General features: G+C 37.1%; 1 protein-coding gene across 2 annotated transcripts in view; it reads left to right on the top strand.

Moving 5' to 3' along the window:
- Positions 1-20,351, top strand: part of LOC120633916 (LIM domain only protein 7) — a 236,275-nt gene that overhangs the window by 43,241 nt on the left and 172,683 nt on the right. For both annotated transcript variants that reach the window (XM_039904319.1, XM_039904317.1), the window contains exon 2: positions 19,458-19,489. The gene's annotated coding sequence lies outside the window, so the exon portion shown is untranslated. The remainder of the gene's footprint in view (positions 1-19,457; positions 19,490-20,351) is intronic.

Here is a 20,351-nt window from a genome sequence, read left to right as displayed (position 1 = left end):
GCGTTTGTAAAAAGAAAATCACACACTGGATTTGTGACTAAAACGAGCGTCATTAGGTCCATTTTAATTTGATGGTATAGAAAATGAATCCTTGATCACGAGCGAGTAAATTTTGTACTAGGACTACTGTTAACGATCAAGTTCACTGTCAGAGTTGCAAACTTGGCAGACGAGTCGCACTAATGATTTCTGTTAATTCGGATAAACTGACAGCACTGTGACAGTTTTCAATTAAACAACCCATTGGACATCTGTCACGGTTGCCATTTATAATCTGCCAACAAAAAATTTGGTAACAATGTGAATGGAAAATACTTGTATCCCATTGCTTTAGGCAAGGTCAAATACGGAATGGAATTTGTATCAAATATTGACAAGAAATATGTTGTCGACCACTGGCAATCCTGTAGCCTTAAAAGTGGGTGGTTGCAGGTTCGATTTAATTTGTCACTGATTTGCTCTAGCCTCTAGCCTTGCAGAAAGCCGACCTACCAGGATGTGCATCGATCGCGGTTAGTAAAAAACGTACTGACTTACTTCAAACCTAACTCTCCTCCTTACAAAACTTTATTTACAGAGTGTGTCATGAAACACAATTAAGAACATACATAATCCTCAGTCAGCCATTATTGTATGCAGTGTATTGTGTCCAAAAACTGAAGAGGCAAAAAAAAAAAATTAAACAAAAAACATTTATTGGAATCGTCTTGTATACTTCAGGAGTTCCGAAAAAACACCGCCTTGAATGCAGCCACTTAATATCAGATCGCGGGTATAATATATTGATACAAATTGCGCATGATACCTACTGGTATTGATATTGAATACCAACAAAAAATACTTTCGAAACTTTAATCACTTCGCGGGCATCAATAAAAGTTAAAGGTATAATTTTCCGGTGGGTTGTCAAAACAATCAGGCTAACGCGGCCGTATATTCGGCGCTGACGCCAAGATGCGCATAAAAAAAGGCTATAAGGACATCGGTTCTGTCAAATGGGAAAATATGGCGCCATTTGTTATAACCACGACTTTTGTTTCGGATTGTTGATTTAGTTTTTAATAATAATTAATTAGCTGTTCCCGCTTGCATGTTATCTAAGGTGGCATATTGTTATTAAGCACTAGCTGTTGCCGGTGACGTCGTCTGCGTTTGATTTTGTTTTTTGATGTGGCGTTCAATTTAGTTGTAGTTCTAAAAAAAAAAAATGAGGGGTTTGCTGCTGTCCGCTGAGGAGTGCTGTCCTCTATCTGAAACCACATTCATCAGATCAAAGCTTCTAGATTTCAAGGATTTCTGTCTCAGTGTCAGTGTTACCGTTCACGGTCTGCGGCCATGCTAATAAGGTTGAGTACTTTCTGTTATAATTTCACCCCGATTTCTCCCAGCTCAAGTTTTTGTTCGATCGATTAAATTACCACTAAGTATTCCATTACATTTGCATGAAACTCAATGACTACTATTTAATCTTTAGGATTTAAGCCTTTACGCGTATTGGAATACGTGTTATATTAGCGATTGCAAAGTTTTCAGACGTCTGAATGAACTAATACAAAATTCCTGCGGTTACGTCTAAGGTCATATGCATATTGTTTCACGTTTTACGTATTGTTTCTGAGTTTTATTTATCTCAAGATGTTTCCCACAATACGTTTTCAATGCTTATCCTTATCACACATCTGAATCTGTACTGAAAATGTATTATTGTTTGGCATCTAACAGTCGAATCCGAAAAAGAGAATCTTTGAACTGCTGACGTAATCTATACTAATATTATAATGCAGAAGGTTTTGTTTGGTTGAACGTGCTTATCTCGGAAAGTACTGGTTTGAGTTGGAAAAATCTTATCGTGTTAGATAGTCAATTAATCAAGGAATCCTATAGGCTATACAACGTGTCCAGAAATTACGAAATACTGTTGAAGGGTGTATAAGTTTATTTCACAAGGAATCACCCTGTAAAAACATTAAATCAAAAAAAGCATATTTATTTTTACATACAAACTAATTTAAAACATTCTAATTGTTTACTAATGACAACCCTATTGAAGATACAAGACCCACACGTGCACAGTACCTACGCTACGCGACGCGTACCTAATAAAGTGGCAGGAGTCAGTTGATTTTAGTTTTCCATGTGATGTCAGGGCTGTATCTGATTTATTTCAGTAGAAACTATAGCAATGGTGTATCCAAAAAATATTAGCGTTTCGGTTTCACAGATAAGTCTCAGATACAGTAAATGATGTACCATTAAAGTTTCTGAAGTACTATTCCGGTTTTCATTTACACGTATGAAATTACGCTACAACTAGAAAGGACAGAATCTTAAAAAAAACGTAAAAATCCTTTTAAAGCTTTCTATGATCTTGTGTATCGTGATTGCACGTAAATATTTTAGTTAGTACTGTTTGTCCAACCTTGTATCTAAAGAAGAATGTGATCTACCATCTCATAAGCCTGAAGTCGTTTCTAACCTTTCTTAACAGATGTCAATTAGTGTCGAGTAAAATGACAAACTCTCGCCTATGCCGAACAATCGATCAACAAACATCGATTCCGAATCGATGAGCACCTCTGGCCGATACGCGAGAAAGTGAAATGATTCGCCAGTTGACCGTAAACCGTGGAGATTTAAACAATAGCCCTGCAGCATGCTTTGTGTGGAAGTGAAAACGATCTAGATATTTAATAACGAATCTCAATAATATAGTTTTCGTAATAATTGACAGTAGCAATAGCTTTTAAGGCATTTGAAAGTTATTAAGTTATCAACAATGCAAAAATTGCAGCCATTCATTGAAAAAAGAGGCACTTGGCGTCTTGGCGCCATGTCAATCGTCCTACAATATAATTACTCGTAGAATCGCATAATATGATGCAACCGTTTTATGAGAACTTTCATTATTTATTGCAAGATACAGCTATAATATTTTTTTTAATTATTTATAAGCTATGTAAAAATGTTTATTGATTAAGGCGATTATAGCTAGGACAAATTATAAGACAAAGGGTATTTGAAAAAACTACAGCCGTTGCGCTGTAACTGTCTCCCGTAGAGTGCGATTGGGACAGATGTAGCTCAGACCGATTTTACCTATAAAGTGTGACAAGATCGACGTTTCGTATACCCGTTTTCTCAAAACTGAATTATTTTATGGCATGAAAATTTTGAGTAAAATAGACTAGAAATAGGTTTCTATTTTTTTTATGTTATTATTTTTTCATATTTGTCTTTGAGCCCTCTAAACATGGCGGCAAAAAAGTGTATTATTGGTAATTTTAGCCAGAAATAATTTCTATAGTAATAAGCTTTTCAATATAACGAAATGATTGCGACATGTCTACACTGGACTTTGATTTTACTAAAATAAAATATATCTATAGAGGCATTAACCACGGAGGGAATAGGAGAGTACATTTTTTATGGAGAATCCCGAGTGGCGTGCAATGTATAGGTACATGCACATAAGCACTGCCTTCTCTTATACATAAAACTCTTATTCGAGGGGTTTTTTTTTATTTTAGCCGCTTTGTGCCTACCCTGGCAAAAATCCTGTGCACGCCACTGAGAATCCCGCAATACTTTCTTTTTAATGATGCTACTTTTTTTTTTTTTTTTTTTCGTTTGTTGTCATAAGCTAAAAATTGAAATGCATTTATTTCAAGGCTTAACATTATAAGTCATCAAGACAAATTTATTTCAAGTCTGTCAGTTTGTAGACTCTACCACCGGTTCGGATAGCAGATTCCATCGAGAAGAAGCCGGCAAGAAACTCAGCAGTTGCTATTTTCAAACATCAACTATTCACATCTCAGTTTTGTATCTTCTTGCATCAATAAAGGAAAAAAAATCGTTTCATATTACTAAAGCATACTTTACACAAAGAGTAGAAAGATTCTTTAGATTAAAAGAAGATAGAAAACATGGTGTTTAAGACGACTGCTTCAACAAAAAATTTCTATCTCTATATATAATTAAACTGGTCTTAAATACTAACATTAAGATATGAAATATAATTAAACATTCTATAGCGGCTGCGCAGTTACTATTCTGATTTCTAGAAAGTGAATTGTTAAGTAAACCGTAAACCATTGATATTTAAACAATTGTTTCGTTACTCCACCTGGAAGTGAAAATGAACTAGAAACCTATTTTTAGACAAAGGCTTAGGATTTCAGCAGTTTATTGACAGTTATAAAGCTATGAGCCGATATGATTTTTTTTCTTTCATACAAAGAAGTCTCGACAAATTTTTAAATTCCCTGGCGCAACGGTGAGTGCTGCGAATTTAGGCTAACACCACTTCCTCGGGCTGGAAGGCCCTCTAAGTGTGTGGAGGAGGGCCGCCTCAACGGACGCTGGCTAGGTGGCCGGTCTGTGCGAAAGCGGGTTTAGTCTGTAAGAGTCCGATATAACTATTGCACACGAGTGAGGTGGTAAAAAAAGACTATAACCCATAGAAATGACAAGACACTAGAAATGCCCTTTAGCACTTTAAATAGCGACCGCCTACGCGCACACGATGGATTCATACTTCTCAACAACCTACACTACTTAGTTCTTTCAGAGCGTAAGAGGCAGTGTTGGTTACAAAATTACGATAAAGTCGCAAACTTAAATTCAAATTAAAAAATGTTTTCTTTATGTAAACAACGAAAACAATCTCAGGTTACCATTAATGCTAGGTGATGGTGATAACTACATTCTTTAACATAAAATTAAAGTTGGGAGGGTTCTTACGCACTGTCCTAATAAATAAAATATAAGTGCTCTAAGTTCGTACGAGGCGACAAGGTGACGCGTAAACAACATTTGTAGTGTCTTGTTATTAAGATTTCTATGACATCACCTTCAAAGCTATGAAAGCATTTTTAAGAAGTTATGATATAAAACATATTTAAAAGGATCTCTAAAAGATATCATGTTAATTAATACTCGCCTGATTAATTTAGTAGAATCAGTGTGATATGAAGTGGCTTGACTGGTTGCGAGCGAAAAGTTGTTCCTGGAATGGTAAAAGGTCCGTAAACTACCTAAAAATTCAAGATCTCTGTTAAGTAAAAACCTCTTTTTGGGTAGGAGCTCTTCACTTTCGGGGGGCAGGGTTCGAATCCCAGCTCGAACCTCTTTTCAAAGTTATGTACATTTTAAGAATTAAAATATTACTTGCTTCAAACGGTAAAGCAAAACATCATGCTTGAGAGTTCTACATAATGTTCTGAAAGGTGTGTGGAGTCCACCAATCCGCTCTGAGCCAGCGTGGTGGACTGGCTTTAACCCATTCTCATTGTAAGAGGAGACCCGTGCTCTGTATTGGGCCGGTAATGAGTTGATGATGATGACTTACTAATCAGGAAATTAACTTATATTTAACTTATATTATATTATCTATTAGCGACACGCCCCAGCTTCGCGTAGATAGCTACTGATGTGGAGCACACTATTTTAATCTATCTCGTAAGGTAAAGCCTGCGTTTGCAATGTAAGAGCACAAAAGTATATTTGTTACGACATCATATTACAAATCTCTGAATTATCGTAGAGAAGGAAGGATTTTTATCGAATATAACAGTCATTTACAACATATAAACTCTCCTTCTGAATCACACTATCTATTGCTGAAAACTTTAAAATCCGTTGCGTACTTCTAAGCGTAGTTACAAACAGCGAGAGCTACTTTGTTTTCTAGTATGTAAAGTATACAATGTCATGTCCTTTTAAATTGCATTTCAAATAATTGCACTTTTGCAGTTGTCTTGACGCTCAAGTTATATTTATAACGTAAGAACATTGTTTGGCTTCTCAACAACGACTGACACAAAACGCTAAATCGCTTATGGGATTACCCTGGGACGCGGCGGGTAGTTATTGGGCTACCTTCCCGTCACTATCTGAGTCTCCCTACTGTTTTTGGGGGTCAAGCTGTACTGATCCTCTCCTCCTTATCGCGTTAGCCCTGGCACTCGGTTGGGGCGGTTTGGGAGACGTCTGGAAAGTATTAGTAACGGGTTCCCCGGACGTGTACTAAAGGGACGTGAGGGTCATGCCGCGGTGGTGGTTTTTAGTTTGGGTAAACGGGTCCCATATAAACTCTGTCCTGCCCAAGGTAGCCATAAAGCTTTTCCACCAAGATTTCCACAAGGATTTTGCAGGTAAAGTGATAACAATCTTGAGCCGATATCTCCGATATTAGACCCGAATAGAGATTTCTTGTAGCTCAATAATTATCTTAATTAGCCTTCCCTAGCTGTGGCCAGTTACTTTGTCGCAGTTTATTTTGGGTTTTTAAAAATACCGGACCGGGAATCGAGTTCGCTTCCAGAGCAACATCCCTAATTTTTCGCAGCTATGTGCTTTTAACGCAGTTAAATATCACTTGTTTTATCGGTAAACGTTGTGAGGTAATCTGCATGCCTAAGAGTTCTTCGTGGCGTTCTCAAAGGCGTGCGAGTGAAACGGTCTACGGTCGAAACCCTTCTCTTTCTGAGGAGAGAATTTACGAATGAAGGCTCGATATTTATGTAATTCTGGCCTCGAAAATGGACCTCATAATCATTATATTTGAATAAAGAAATATATCACATTGATTTTGACTTTTATGATTATTAATGCTGACTAAGAAAACAGTTAGCTGTTGAGGATTAACTAGATAGGAATCATCTCAGGTCTATGTTTCTCAACTAAAGCAGTCGACCGATTTGCTCTACCGCAACTTTACCTCATTATCGATCGAGTTTTTCGCCTCAGAGCACGATTAATTCCACTTCAAATTTCTTTCTCGGTAATCGTAAATTCCTTTAAAAGCTTCCGAATTTAAAGCAGCATTAAAGCTGTGACAGTAAAAAGATCTACTTTGAATTAATCTGAAATAATCCTTTTCACTCCGCTGCGTGCACTTCGGGCTTGATAATGAAATGCCAATGTTATTACCTTACTTAAAAAGTGGGCTGACGACCCATTCATACTGATGTATTTTATCACTTGGACTTCTTTAAATACATCTATTCAATAACCCTGACTGAACTTGGTCAATTTGATGCAAATTATATTCATCGGCTAGGAATTTGCTTTCCTATTCATTCCTTTATGCTGATATCAAAAAGATTTATAGCATGATTTTGACTTTATTATTTCTGAAATTTATCGCTCTTTATACCCATCTAGTTAAGTAGATAGTTTTGTGCATCTATAGTAGTGTATCTATAGTAGTAGTGTATCTATAGTCTATCTATAGTAAATAAAGAGTTCTAAAAGTATTGAAGTCCTCTTCACAAAGTTTTTGTTTTTTTTTTTCCACTACAAGTTAGCCCTTGACTGCAATCTCACCTGGTGGTAAATGATAATGCAGTCTAAGACGGTAGCTCCGGAACACTACGCTTTGCGGCACGTCTTTGTCGTTAGGGTGGCAACTAGCCATGGCCAAAGCCTCCCACCTGACCAGACCAGAGAAAATTCAGAAATTATAAATTCCCAAATTACCCCTGCCGGAAATGGAACCCGGGATTCCTTCTACTTAAATTCCCAGCGCTCACCGCTACTCCAGATAGGTCGTCAAAACTACTAAACTATTTTGAGATAAGTCTAAAAATAGTCTCCCGTAAGACTATTTTAGACTTGTAGTAAGTTTAGTTTGATTTAGCGATTCATGTATAACACAAAACGTTGATAGCTTAGTGGCTGCCTTTAGATGGGACCGAGTTCGATCTCCAGCACGCATCGCTAACTTGACAGAGTTATGTGCGCTATTAAAGTATGCAATTAAAGATTTAACGGTGAAAGAAATCATCGCAAAGAAACATGCACAACTGAGAGTTCTCTATAATTTGGTGAAGTCTTCCAATGCGCACGTGGGCAGCGTGGTGGACTGCCACCTAAACCCTTGTCATTTAGAGAAGGGACCCGTCCCCTGTTGGCCGGTAATGAGTCGATAATGATTATGATGATGCAACAGAATTGGCCCAACAGATACAGGGTATACACCCTGTATTGTTGTATGTACCCTGATTTTAAAATAGATTAAGATCAGGGTTTCATGAACGTGATTGAGGTTTTGTGCCAAATACTTTTAGATCCAGTAATATTCCATAGTCGGCCGTTAATGAGCAATGTTACGAGTAACCGATATTGTTTATTTTACAAACTGGTAAACATGTTGGTCACCAATATTAAATTACTGCAAACACAATTACGCTCTGTTGAAGAAATTGACTGCGAAGTCTTTGATTTACTTGAGATAAACTAAAGTATCAAATGTTAGATTGGATGATTATCCAAAATATAAGTGCGCGAAATGTTCATCCGAAATGATGAAAGATAAGAAGTTTAGAGCACAAAACCGTGTCACTCTTTCAGTTCAATAGATCAATATCGAACGATTCGGCAGATTGCGATGATATGTTAGAGAACCCTCCTTAATTGATACTGAAGCCAAAACTGTTATTTTTTTTGAGTCTGTCTAGCTGGATCATATATATAGCCGCCATACATTTTTTAAGAGAGTTCATACATTTTCTGCCACAGGTATAGAAAAATTTAACGCCCATGAACATATATATATATATACTGTCTCAGTTGTAATGTTGTAATACCGCTTATGACTACACTATGGCAACGACTTCGCATTTTGCAACATACGGATATCGACGTTTCTGAGGGTAGATTTTTAATAATTTATATGTATACCTAATAATAAGTTTAATATAATTGCTAATCTAATAATATAAGATCAATATGATTCCTCTGTAAGTGAAAATGTAAACTTATTCTTTAAGGGAAATAAATCATTCTTTAACCTGATATACACATATATACATTCCTGGCATGTGTGTTAAGGAATCGTGAGGTGGGACGTATAAACGCTAGCTAATTAACACTGACATATGGTCAGATGGCCTGGTCAGATCCTTTTACGGGTACTATTATTATCTAAGCGGAGAGGAGCTTCATGTTAAGACTTGGAACTAAACGATCGTATACACTAGCATACTGATTTAATGCGTTACAGATGTTAAATACCAACAAAGATTTCATTCACTTTCTGGTGAATTAAAGTGGATAAACTTGGCTCCCCTCTCTTCTAGCGGGTGTCGTACGAGGTGATTTAGGGAATATAACGGAGAACGGGCAGCGTCCTCAGTGCTATTACTACCATCTACTGCGATCCCCAACCTCATTGGTGATATAGCCAAACCCTCCCGGTCCCGGCTATTGATGATGAAAATTTGTGTACTTTGTATTGCTTTACACACACAGGCGTGTTACAGGTTTTACCGAATTACTATACGCATAAGGAGTAGATTGCAAAAACAAAACCTTCCTGACCTTTATCGCTTCTAATCTAAACAATGAAATTGTTATGATTGTACCCACTTTTATTTAATTTGTACACAAGTACTTAAAATTTCTGGAAAGCAATTGCATTAACAAATAGTGATAGATATATTTGCATTTTCTGTCGTGAGCAACTTCTCTACTTTCTTTTAGATTTTATTCTAGAGCATTTGGTTTAAAGCTTTGTTTTGGTCATAAAATACCTAGGCGATGCAACGAGGAAACCGATTATGGTATATCCCAAACAGGTTAGGACCGCTAACATTGCTTGAAAATTAAGCTTCATTTACTATACTCCTCGAAAAGCAGTAGAATCTAAATGGTGTTATTTATAATTTTTTCAAGCTGTATACTCCACACCGAACAGATCCTCGCACTCTAAGTAAGTTTGTCAAGATGCTCCGGTGTTAGATCAAATCGTGCGTAGAGTTGAAGAAATTATAAATTACACTGCTTTCCGCGGAGTTTAACAAATTGAGTTTAATTTTCATAATATATCATGGAATTCCACCAAGTAACGCGTGCTCCTATCGAATAATTTGCATTGGAATAAAAAAAAATTATAGACTAGAATTCCTTTGATTCATGCATCTACTAATATAACGGTGCCCATCATTATCTCTATTAACGAAAACTCGAGCGTCGCGTGTCGACATAACTCTCGATAACCAGTCGGTTCACTTCAATCAATCATTTGTAGCCTTAGTACAAGAATTGCCCGATCGCGATCGAGGATTAGTTTCGCGTATCCAAATTCTATACAAATTCTGTCACTCGTTTTAGAGTCGCAAATCGTGTATTTTGTGATTTTTTTTGACAAACGTTCTGCCAAAAGTTCTAGGTACAGAATTATAGACAAATATGTGCTATAATCCTACTAATATTATAAATGTGAGAGTGTGGATGTTTGTTACTAAATCACGCAAAAAAGGCTGAACGGATTTGTATGAAATGTGGCATGCATTTAGCATTGAGCATGGAAAAGAACATAGGCTACTTTTTATCCCGATTCTGAACTGACTCTGAGCAGTTCACGAAGGAAAATTGAAAATTGTTTACGCGCTCAGCCGCGGGCAGACAGCTTTGAAATTTGGTTTGCATGTCACCTATGCTATGGAAAAGGTCATGTACTTTCTATACCGATCTCTCAAATAGTTCCCGTGGTAGGATTAAACACTGACAACGAACACAAAGCTTGAAAAACAATTCTGAAGTCCACGCAGACGTACTTAGTCCAATATAAATAAGATCTGTTGACATGTATTTCGATACTCGAAAGCGAATCCTCGACTGCGGTTGAAAAAATATGGTACTAAGGGTACTGCTCCCGGATTGCGAGTGCCAGTAAAGAGCCTTACTCACTGACTAAGAAACGTAGATGATATGATAGTAGTTTTGTTAAATAATAATAATTTTAATAAACTTAGGTACTATGCCTCGCTGTGGTGGTTTCGAAGACGTTTTGGATTGTGTTTTTACGACACAAGGCTCATGTTACAAAAATCTCTACTGCTACTAGAAGCAGATGACTAGCTTACCAATTTTGATAAATAGAAACCTGTTACTTTATAGAATGTCGTGATATATAATGGATTTTAAGCTTTATTTGCTATAAACCGAAAACACTTTATCTTATTCTTCGTTATGGCTTAAAAAGGAAGTTTTAATATGTCTTCAATATTCTTACTTCAACTTTATTTGTACCCACGCCAAATCCTTTCAATCCAATTCTTAAATTCATTAAAACTTATTATTTTCCATATATCCAGCACCCGTAGTATAAGATTAGAAGGCTACTCAATCTTCATCGAAGGTAGGTTTCAACTAATGCTTTGGAACATTAGAGTACAATAGAGTTTGTGTACCTTGTTTATAGGTGAAATTCATTCACACTACAGCAAGCGTTCTTCGCAAAAAAAAACAGGATTATAGAATTCTCGCCTCTATATTAAGTAAAATTAGGTTCATTTTTCTCCGACGTTACATTGTTTTGCTACTCCAAAACTACTCCACGATTGCGAGCATGCAAATTTCATACAAAGTGTACTGTGAATCAATGAGATTCAGTCGTCATTTATTAATTCCACCTTTTTATTAAAGCGATACCTCATTCAAGGGTATATTATCTGCCATTGTTTTCATTTCATGATTTTCCTCAGTATTTTTTATTCTATTATTTTCCTTGAAGCCAGCTAATGAACGTTGTTATAATGCTTTCGTTATTGGATCAGGGCCTTACTATACCTATATACCCGTGTCGTGCCAAACTCGATTTACTCCGGAATGTTAATCTGTTGTTGCGCCAGTCATATAAATTAATGGAAATTCGTTTTGCTGCGAAATATTTAGGTCACCTTTTTTGGTGATATTACTTCGTATTTGCTCAACAATTCTCGCAAGAAACAATTGGTATTCCTTTAAGATACGCAAATTGCAATGAAACACGCTAGACCGTGGTGCTAAAACAAAATAAGTACCTGAAGCCCATTATTCAGTTTTTTTAATTTAAGCAAATGAATATCTTTTGATTTAAAGGTGATGAAAACAAAGGTAAGGAAACCTGCATGCCAGAGAGTTCTCCATTAAGTTCTCAAGGGCGTGTGAAGTCTACCAATACGTATAGTACAATATAATAATGATGAGTCTATGCTGAAATACTTCTGAATAGTGAAAGATCCGTCGGAAATTATTTTACTGGTGGGGCCTAAGTTTTACAGTTTACATACCGAGACAAATCCTAACAAAACACGTTGCTCATTTTAAAAGTTCTGATGTTTGTTAACAAGACTTCATTTTCTTCGTGTTATCCAATTCGTTGTGCAGAAGCCTCTACTGTGAAACGTGTGCACGTCTTCTTTATATTGGATTGCGTTCATTGTACGCTTAGGCATCACTTAGTTAGATTTTCTGTTGGATACTTCATTGTCAGCATCACGGTTCTGCGGTGCTATGCTTTTTGTTCCCATATTTCAACATCTTAAAAGCAATTGACCACGGGTGCTTTTCGCTTGGTCTCCTATGAAAAAAAAAGGATAATCGGCATTTTTTTTTAAATTTATGCTTTTAGACAAATTTATTTTATGCTTAAGTACAATTTTAGGCAGCAGCAAAATTCTTTGCATGAACACGTGACATAATTTGTCCTTCTTTTGTGGGTTTCCGCATTTGAAGAAGAAATACCAACTGCGTTATATTGCAGTATTTAGGTTCAATGGTGACAGTGGAACTAAACCCATGCTTCCGAGAATATTTCAAAATGTGTCATATAGAATTCCGATAAATACGCGACCTTGCAAACATGTACTTTACATTCCTGGGATAAAAAAGCGCGATAGTTCTCCGTATAACCTAGGCGATGTAACTTTCGATGCCTCGGAGATGGTTTAAAAAGTGGATTGAAATCGAAAAGTTCCAGAGAACACTCTGGAATACATTATGTAGAGTACGGATTAATTATTTCAATGGTGTACAAAGAAGCCCCACACTCGTTCTCCGTATAACCTTTTCGATGTCGAAATTGAAGTGGATCGATCAAAGAAACTCCGTCATTGACGTCTTATTCTCTTCTTCTTTGTTTTCTTGGCTTTTTGGTGTGCACAAATCAGCAGTATTTCGCCAATGTCACCAATGTCGCAAATTGGGTCCACTAAGAGGTTCGTAAAAAAAAATACTTTTATTTACAACGTGTAACCTGTACCGTAGTAGGTACCTACTGTTGAAGTGTGCATATGAATATTTCATAAGGAATCACCCTGTAACAAACAATATTAAATAAAAAGAAGCATGTTGTTCCATACAAACGAATTCCAAACATTCGAAGTTTTTACTTATGACAACACTATTGAAGATAAAAGACTGACAAGCGCATTTTACCTACGTACCTACGCTACACTAAGCGTTTAATTTTGCATGTGACGTGAGGGCTGTATCTCATTTCTTTTAGTAAAACTATTAGCGTTTCGGTTTCTAAGATAAGTCTCAGAGACAGTACATAGTGTATCTAGAAAGCCTATTTAGTATTATTTCGGTTTTCATTTACACGTTGTATTTACAATGTATGATACTAGATGACCTTGCGACAATGTTCTATCGATGATGTGCTTTAAAGTCGGTTTCGGTCGAGAGTCACCACACTCGTTCTTCGTGGAACCAGGGCGGTGTGTCGTTCGTGCAGCACAATTCGTTATGCAGCTTGACCCAGTGTGGCGCGTGCGTACAGTCATTTTTTATTATTGTGCCGTACGATTAACGCTCGCTAGATGTCGAACAGTTAAATGCTAGCCAAATCGCGTTCAATTTCTTGGGGCGTGTCTTTTTGAAATTCGAACGCGATTTTTAAGCCTCAAAAGTTCATAAGTTAGTTAGTTTTTATGTTTAGTAGTAGTCTACTAAGGATATAACACGGCAAAATCGGCAGCAGCGTCCTGCTACTACTACCCACCTACTTACTGCAACCACGAACCCGTTTGTACATCGCAGTGATTTTTTGACATGGGTGAGTGGCGTGGCCTAAAAATTGCTAAACGTGATTTGTTGTCATATGTTACGAATTATAGAGGACATTGCATTGTTAGCATTTAACTATTGGGATGATAAAGCAAAAAAAACTGAACTAATTAAAAGTAATAATAACTATTCGAAATCATGTGTCATGTACAACATAGACTTGAATGTTACGTTTAGTTCGCTCCTATTTTTCGCTGTCAAGAAATTCATAGATTTAATATTTATATATGTTTAAAGCTAAATAAATGTTTGAATACTCCGCGTTAATTATTGTTCACTAAATCGGTGAGACATGGCAGTTTACGAGACTAAAGTTTCCCAATCTACCCGTTCAAAGGCACAAACCCACATACTACCGGCGTCGGCCATACTGTCCACGTTCATTAGAGCCACTGGCATACATAGCCGCGCAACTTTTTGCGGGCCATCGTAATTGGCCTAACAGCATTCGCGACGCATCTGCCTGTTTGTGGGACTCGCGGACTTTGCGCCGTGCCACTTCCAGGGCTTGAGGGTCATCGTTTATGTGTTATGTTGGATGAGGCTTTTGAAACATGGTTTCTAAGGTAATTTTCGACGTTTGAATGAATAAATAAGTACACTTTTAAAGCACACCGCATAAAAATACAGGGAAAAATATAAATAACTAGTTCTCACGATGTATACAATTTGGCAGCCTTATCGCTACACAGTGATCTCTTCCTAGCAACCGATGGGAAAACAAAGCTCAAGACGAGAGATAGGTGGTGCATATAAATATATACTATTATATATGCATTATGCATACAGATAGTTAATATATATCTGTACAAAGAATATCAATAAAAAATAAATAGGAACAATATTGGACGTTTGAGTATCGTTTAAACAGTTTTTATCTGGTGATACAGATAAATACGTGCTTGTGTGTTTGTGTGTGTGTATTATTTGGTTGTCCTTCCTACCATCAACTAAACAACCAATCAACTGATATTTGGCATTGATTTTTTGAAAAGGTTGGATAGTAACATAGGCTACTTTTGTCCCAGGAAAAAAAACCGTAATAAACGCGGATGATGAATTCGGGTAACAGATAGTTATCTGTAAGATATCAAATCCTTCTGGCTTGCTTGCAACAGTCAGACTTTAAATTTCAAAATTGCTCCTAAAGTTGTCTCTAAGTACTTGGGATAAAAAAAAATTAAATTATGTATTCGAGGGTAGTCCATCTTAACTTTTATTGACAAATAGTACATAAAATGTAAATGATTGATGATGATCGCGCGTCCTAGGTTGCTGATAAGAGCTCGTAAAACATGTTTAATGAAAAAAAACCTAGACATTAATATGTATCCCATCTTCTGAGTTACTACTGAAATGAATGTTTTTTGCATAAGTTATTGCATTCACATTTACCTACCGCTCGGAGAGATCTGACCATAACTTATCAAGTTAAGGCTTGAAATTGGCATGCATAAAGATGGAATGCGGTTGAGAATTATGACTTCATTCATCAACGCTAACAGAGTCATTTGTGGGTGGTAGTGTTGCTAAAATATCGATTGTTGATTTATCGATAGGTAGTCCTTTAAAACACTGCTAACACTATTGTTTGCTATATCGATATTTATATAATTAATATAAATTTCTGCTGGTCAAAGGACTTGCGAGAGAAGTGAGGGTTTTATAGTTTATACCTACTGTAATGGTAACATACTTATCGGCGGGCTAAGCTAACGTACTGCGACTCTTGCTTAAATTTTGTTTATGTTCGTGATAAATACACGGACCGACGGCTTAACGTGCTTTTGTGACACGCATGTTGTCAACACTAATTTCTTTTAACTCTAATCAATCGCCCACGATTATTTGGCTTTTCAATCTGTCAATCTGTACTGAAACATGCTTACTATCAGAACTAGACCACAAAGTTAGGCTTAGCTTGTATAAAAAACGTAGGTATATAAAATTGTAGCTAATACAGCTACAATTCTATACACGTAACGGGTAACGTAAATAAAATATTTTTAATGTAGTTATTGCCCGTATTCTGGCGCATTTAATACAAATCTCATGGGAACCGTTTGTTTTTCTAGAATAAAAAAATAGCCTGTTTTACCTAAAAATAAATTTAATTGGTAGCTTTGTTAAGGCTAAAGAAAGGACAATCAAACAAACAAAAACTCTTTCGTGTTTATCCAATTAGTAAGGACTAACTATATCGATAAGACGTTAATAATCTAATAATTTTCGACAACACTAGTTGTCTATTATGAAATTGATGCCTCTCTAATCAATAAGACAGGAAAAAAGTGGAATAGTGTTTCGCGATACAGTTTAGTGGCCTATGATCTTGTACGGGCGCCTATGGAGTTGTTGGGAGGCATGAATACGTCAATGTCATTGATTTCGATTTATGAGCGGAACGGAACGTAGCGGAGTCCTAATGAGCCGTGGCAGGAAATGTTTCGTTTTGCTGAATTATGTGCACTACAACTTCTATAATCTTGATTTATTCTAGACTCGCATTAAAAGAGAACTATCTCCTAAATCGAATGAACCTGTTATAGTGATAAAAATTTAAAAAATGAATTCTCTCACCCTCGATTTTTTGCTTGCTAGTAATACAATCTCTAATGTTTTTTTTTGCTGGAATGTACTTCTTTTGCATTAACACAGATTTGTGTTGCCTTACATTCAACCAATTTAAAAGGGCAAACACTTTATAAATGATCAATAAGAGAAAAAACATTAAATTAAATAAATGTACCTCTGTCAAAAATTATAAGAAGCACTTTAAAGAAGCTTTAATTTTGACTTAAAAGAAGCACAAACCATAGTAAGTAGAACATGTGTAGAACCAGTTTTTCTTTATTTAATCCAAGCTCATCAAAATTGAGTTCTACCAAATCGACAGAGTACTTACTCTTGATAATAAACAAATCAGCCAAAAAACTGGGTAGAAATCAACGTATGTGTATTAAAATATCGCTCGGAATTTAAAATTGAAAATCGGTGAAAATAGTTATTATGATTGATCGCTTTAGCATTCGATAATAAACTCAACATATCTTATTTGATAATCTTACTTATATATCTAAATCTAATGTGATGTTTATTTATTGAACCAAATAGTTGCTTGGAAGAGAATCACTATGTTAGCCATAAGGTCACCGCTTATTCTATCGTGCTTATCTCTCTGTGATTACTTATTTATTTGCTTAACAATAAAGGTGTATTCATTCATTCATAGTTAGCTAGACTATCACTCAAGCTTCTGTAGCTCTATCGATAATAGCCAGCCTAAGGCAGTATGTCGTATTACAACCTAAAGAATATCGTTTCAAGGTGAAAGACCCACAGTGACCTACAGTGACGCACTGTAGAGCACATAACAAGATTACGTCTGAATCCGATTTGAGCGGGAATGTTAATAAAATATAACAGGCTTTTTAATTTCCTATTGCGTCTCGCCTTACACTGGCACCGTACATCGTCTTGAGTGCGACTCGCGCCAAACTTTAAAGTTTCAGTAGTAGTAGCTGTGTCTGTCTGCAGGGCGTTGTTGCAGGTAAAATTACAGCCAGCCCGGCTAAAGTGGGCAATTATATCCCCCGGAAAAGGATAAAAAATTATCTTCTCCCTACCTTCTCGCTTTATCAACCCTCGGAGCACTGGCGCACATTAACGCTAAAGCAGGGAACATGGAATAGGAGAATTTTACGCCCGTTTATTTTTACACATACGAGTATATTATTTGGGTATTATTTCCACTTGTACGCCAATGCTCTGAGGGTTGATAAAGCTGTGGGAGAAGATACATTTTTATCCTTTCCCCGGGGATATAATTGTCTCCTGCCCATGCTAGCCATGCAGGTTGATGAAGATGAGACAGGGCGACACGTGCAGGCGTTGTTCCTTGCATTCCCCGCAAAGTGTTGGAACATTTGTAGGCGATGATTTTCAACTTCAAATCAATGGGACCATTTGCTTCGTCTGACAAACGAACATTCCGTAAGAACCTTTAATATATCCTTGTGGGAATAAAGTGGTTTCTCTGTGATAGTGCACAGAGAAACAACTTTAGATACAGCCTTAGTACTGAGTACCTACTGATTGCCTTCTGTTTTTGGTTTTTTTTTTGTTGCAATATTTTTTTCCTATTCTAGTCTAAAGGCACAGTGGACGGCTAATAAATAGAAATGGCAGTGTTAAAAACATGACATGAACGGTTTTTTTTTTGAGAGGTCCAGAGTTTTTTTGGTTTGAGGATCCAGAGTTACTACCGCCATTCTTATTTCTGCCGCCAAGCAGCAATGCTGTGTTCCGTGTCTGAAGGGCGTGGTTGCTTGTGTGATTTTAACACCTACGCCTCAGGTTGATGAACGGATTGCGCCACGTTGCAGGGCGTGTTACTTGAATGCAAGTGTTGCTGATTTTAGGCGATGGTTTTCCATTTATGATCATGTTGGTCCGTCAAACCTTACTAATATTAGAAATGCGAAAGTGTGTTTGTTTGTCTCTCCTTCTACGCCTTAACTAAGCGACCAATAAAGTTGATTTTTGGCATAGCGTTAGTTTCAAGGGCAGAGAGTATCATAGGCTTTATCTCACTTCCTATCCCAGGAAATACTCCTTTTTCAATAAAATCAAACTATTTTTGAAAATACTGTGCTAGTTGCTATTTATTTTCTGCTAGTCATATCGTGACTCGCAGGTAATTACTATAAATGTCATTAGGTAAGTCATCGGACCTCTGACCTCATCGGTTATTAATGTAAAATCCCCCGTTCTAATCTATTTCTCACTCCCATTAGGTACGTCGCGTCGTTCGCATAAAATTTCTGATGGTAATATAACTAAAATAGAAGCGGTGATAGCCCAGTGGGGAGGAGCTCGACTTCACTTTCCGGAGGCCGAGTTCGAAGCCCATCCAGGCTCTCCACCTCTAACTTTTCAAAGTTATGTGCGTTTTAAGTAACTAAAATATGAGTAGGTACCTTCAAATCAAGAGTGAATAGGCATCTTCTAGGCAAGCGCGCTCCACCTTAGGCTGCATCATCGCTTACCATCAGATGTGATTGCATTTAAGCGTTCGTCTATAAACATAAAAAAAAACTAAACTTGCTTCAACGGTGAAGGAAAACATCGCGAGGAAACCTGCATGCTGCTCCATAATATTGTCAAAGGTGTGTTGACTAACCAACTCGCACTGGGCCAGCGTGGTCGACTTACGGCCTTAACCCCTTCTCGTTGTGGGGAGAGACCCGTGCCCTTTGGTGGGCTGGTATTGGGATGATATGATGATACTAAGTAGGTACCAAGTAGTAGAGGTTTTTTCGACAGAGATCGTCCGGGGAAGTACCATCGTCAAGCTTATTTCGGCCGCTAAGCAGCATTGTTGCAGTGCTGTATTCCGGCGTGAAGGGCTTGGTTGCCGGTGTAATTACTGGCACATGAAGCTAAACACCTACGCCTCAAATTAAGGGACACAAGGCGGCATGTTGCAGGACGTGATCCTTGCATGCCCTGTGAAGTGTTGCTCGGTCCATAGGCGATGGTCCGACAATTATGACTATAAAAAATAACTTTCTCTCACGTATTATTGGTAGTTATTAACCATACTATGTTTTTTACAGGTATGAGCTGCCCAAGAGATTAGTGCAAAACGGTAAGTGAATGAATGCTACTTTCGAGGTGTGCGTTCGTTTATCTTGATAAAGATCTACCATGACCACCGATCTGAAACTTTTTTATATCTGCGCCAAATGAAACTTTATTAGCTCTGAATAATTACCAAAATAATCTATCATTTATAGATTTTTTTTTAATGTTCAATCGCGTAAATTATTCAAAAAAAAAAAAAAACAAAAATCACTTTTAAAAATTTATGCACTGTATTAAAAACCATTCCTCAGCTTGCGGGGCTTTTGAGTACCTAGCAGCAGCAAACGGCGGTCAGGGCTCCAGAGTAATGAACCTCCTGACAATACTCGCTGTTTCAAGAACAGTATATGACCCTTAATCCAAAAACCAAGCAAAAAAATTTTAAGACGGTCGAAGCTGTTCGCGAGAAGGCCATTGACTCAAACGATGATCGAAGTTATCTGTCAACTCAACACTCCACATAGCGGTAATCTCGTAAGCAAGGTCCACGTATTTTGATACTATGATTAAAAGAATATTATTACACTACAAGAATTGTGCCATCACCATCATCATTACGGCCCCCAATGCTGGGAATAGACCTCCCATCGTAAACAAGAGATTAAAGTGTCGACCCACCGTACTGCTTCACTTTCAACTCAAATAAGTTAGTGATTATGACAAGCTGCCCGAACTTTTCCAACATGTGCTTAGCGGTGGCCATCTTTTATGCCCATACAAAATGTGCGATGAGTTGACAACTCTCGTTATCAAATAATGCGTTTTGTACGGAAACGACAAGTTGACCACGTATTGGAAAAGTTAGTGAATCGAGAAGTAGGATGGGATAGCTTTGAGATCAGATTTTAATTAAAAACTATGTAACT

The sequence above is a fragment of the Pararge aegeria genome, chromosome 22 (genome assembly GCF_905163445.1).
Source record: "Pararge aegeria chromosome 22, ilParAegt1.1, whole genome shotgun sequence".
NCBI classification, from domain to species: Eukaryota; Metazoa; Arthropoda; class Insecta; order Lepidoptera; family Nymphalidae; genus Pararge; species Pararge aegeria.
The sequence above is the reverse complement of the archived record's forward strand: the minus strand, read 5'-3'. Positions and strand labels throughout refer to the sequence as shown.